This window comes from Zingiber officinale, chromosome 8B, assembly GCF_018446385.1.
Source record: "Zingiber officinale cultivar Zhangliang chromosome 8B, Zo_v1.1, whole genome shotgun sequence".
Taxonomy (NCBI): Eukaryota; Viridiplantae; Streptophyta; class Magnoliopsida; order Zingiberales; family Zingiberaceae; genus Zingiber; species Zingiber officinale.
In genome coordinates, this window is record NC_056001.1 from 32,409,354 (window position 1) to 32,412,468 (window position 3,115).

Sequence of the window (3,115 nt, forward strand, 5' to 3'; positions counted from 1 at the left end):
GTTGGGTAGATGAACTCCCTAGCGTGCTATAGGCGATCCGCACGACGCCCAAGGAGGGAACCAGAGCAACTCTTTTCCACCTGGTGTACGGTGGTGAAGCAGTCGCCCCCGTCAAACTCAGAGTAGAATCCGATCAGGTGCAATACTATAGCGAGGATAACGCTGAGCGGAGGCTTCTAAAGCTAAACTTGGTGGACGAAGCGCGTGCAAAAGCTACCGTTCGGTTGATGGCCTACCGCCAGAGGATGAAGTAGAACTATAATTGGAGGGTGATCCCAAGGTCGTTCCAGGTCGATGATTTGGTATGGAAGAAAGTAAAGCTGGTCGGCGACGTCACCAAGCTAGAAGCCCCGTGGGCTGGACCCTTCAAGATTGTGGAGAAGCTCCGTTCGGGCGCCTATTACTTGGAGGATGTGGATAGACGACGACTGGAGTGGCCATGGAGCGCGAACCATCTCCAGCCTTACCGAGTTGGGTGAGATGTGTGCTGATGTAATAATCAATGTATTTTATATCCCTGTGCTCCTTGTATGCAGGGCAGAAATAAAGGGCTCAAATTTTGAACTCTGTGCCGAATGATACAATAAATCGTCGAGTGACAACGTTAAAACCCATGTCTCCATTGACGGCCGAGCGGTGATCTTAAACTCAAGTCTTCGTTAAATCGTCGAGCGGCGACATTAAATCCATGTCTCTATCGACGATCGAGCAACGACTTTAAACCCAAGTCTTCATCAAATCGTCGAGCGGTGACGTTAAACGCATGTCTCCATCGACGGTCGAGTGGTGATCTTAAACCTAAGTCTTCGTTAAATCATCAAACGGCGACGTTAAACCCTTGTCTTCATCGGCAGTCGAGTGAGGACCTTAAACCCAAGTCTTCTTCAAATCGTCGAGCAGCGACGTTAAACTCATGCCCCCATTGACGGTCGAGCGGCGACCTTAAACCCAGGAGGGCATAAATCGTATAGACGATGATTATAGCCGAACGGAAGGATTAGGGCCAGACATGCAAACGAACGAGGAACATTTTAAAGAGAAAGTCCGTCGAGCAAGCAGATAATTCATTGATCAAAAGGAAGAACCACTGATCGGCATACATACAATGAGACTTACAAAAAACTTTTACATGACAGACGCTCGGCCTCACTCTATATAATCGAAAACATCATCAGGCATTGAGTCTTTCAATTTGCTGTGATTGATGATGTTGTCCGTCGTTTCGGAGGGAAGGTGGTTGCCCGTCTTGAGCTGCTGGAGCGTCCCGTCGATAGCTAGTTCGAAGACGTGGACAATCCGCTGGTCAACCTTGTCGATGAACTAGTTCGAGCAGAGGTAAGCTTGCTTTAGTGCTTCTTGGTAGGTCACTAGAGTCGAGCGGGAGGCCTCCAGGGCATCCTCAGGATCCTTGAGCTACCCCTTCACAAAGGCTTCTCCAGCCATGCGGCAGTCCCGCTCAGTAATCAGGTAGTCCTCGACTTCTTTGAGCTTCTGGGAGAGCCGTCGAGCCTCCTGGCTCTTTAGCTCCAGATCGGCGATGGCTCGTTTCTTCCTTGTCGTGGCCAGCTCGATCTTTTTGTCATAAGTTTTCACCTGCACCTCGAGCTGGCCCAACCGGACTTCCTGATTGACAGACTTCTTCTGCTCAGCCTCAAGGAGCTTTTGGGCCTTCTCCAGATCGACCTTTAACTCAATGACCGATGGCCCCTGGAAGGAAGAGGCGCCGCCCGAGATCTTGAGCTTCTTCAGCTCGTCCTCCACAAAGTAAGCCACTGCACTTGGCCATTATCTCCACCCAGTACTGCAGATAAACAGGACAATGTTGAGCCCCGATCAGAGGTAAATTATGAATTGTTAGATGAAATACGTACCCCGGTGGCCATCTGTAGGTGGCTGTTGCCAAGCGCCCCTGGTGACATCGTCGCCGCTCGGGCCCTCGCTTCTTCCCAGATGCCGGCAAGTGGCCCTTGGATCAGAATCTTATGCTCGGGGACATGCGGCGGGCACATTGCTCCAGGTAGTCCTCTGTTGGGAAATTGAGGATCGCCGTCATGGATCGTCGGTCGCTCGGGTCCGACAAGGAGGAGGCCACCGGACCAGAAGGTGTGGCGGCAGATGCAGGATCGATCCTGGATGGCAATGGCCTCCGTTGGGTCGGCGGTAGAGATGCGACCGGCTGGGAGACAAGGGTCTTTGGTGGTAGCTTGGCCAGAGACGGGGTCCGATCGGATGAAGTAACCTCCGTCGTTGCGGGGAGGGTCACGGGAGAAGAGCTGCCAACTCGCTCGACGACCCCCATAGCCAAGGTGGCGGAGCGGGGTGGATTGTCCGTGCGGTTCCTCTTGTGCCTAGTCAGGGGCACTTCATCACCAGAAGTCACAGAGCCCCCGGTCCGAGCGGCGAGCTGTGCTTCAGGTGTTGGGAGCGGGTCACTAGCCGCTTCAATGCTGGCCATCGGGCCGACGGTGCCTTCGCCCACAGCGGGCGTCTCCCCGCTCCCAGTAGGCGTGCCCTCGTGGGAGAAAGGAGAAAGGAGCTTTGCGAGGTTATAAGCCTTCAGCTCAGCCAAGCAGAGCCGTCAGATCTAGGGCGTAAAACCCAAGACACAGATCTAGCCGTGGGATTCAAACTAACAGACGTCGCGTCAGAGCCTGTCGCTTCGGGCATGTGGCGACTGCGACAATAACACGTGGCATTCCCTCACTAGTTCGCATTTAATGGGCGTGTGCTCGACCTTAACAGAGGTGATTTGCACAAATTCCGAAGAGATTCCGGTGACGTCAGCATTAACCGCACACGTCCGAGGACATTGAGGGAGAAAGCCCAAGTGCAAATACTTGGAGCTCCGATCGGCAACAAGGATCAGTCTCGGGGTCGACCGACACTCTTTGGTGAACCGATCAGAGTCCTACCAATATGATGGCTGATCGGTTAACCGATCTCCATACTTCTTTTTGTCCAGTCAGTCGAACTTGCAACCTCCTTCGACTAGACTTGAGGGGGAGGCATGTGATCCGGTGATAAGGGCCCACCCCTCAGAGGGTAGTTGCCATAGTGGAAGTCAGTCTTGGCGGTCAACGCCCCTGTATCGCTGGTCGGTCGGACAACCCACTTG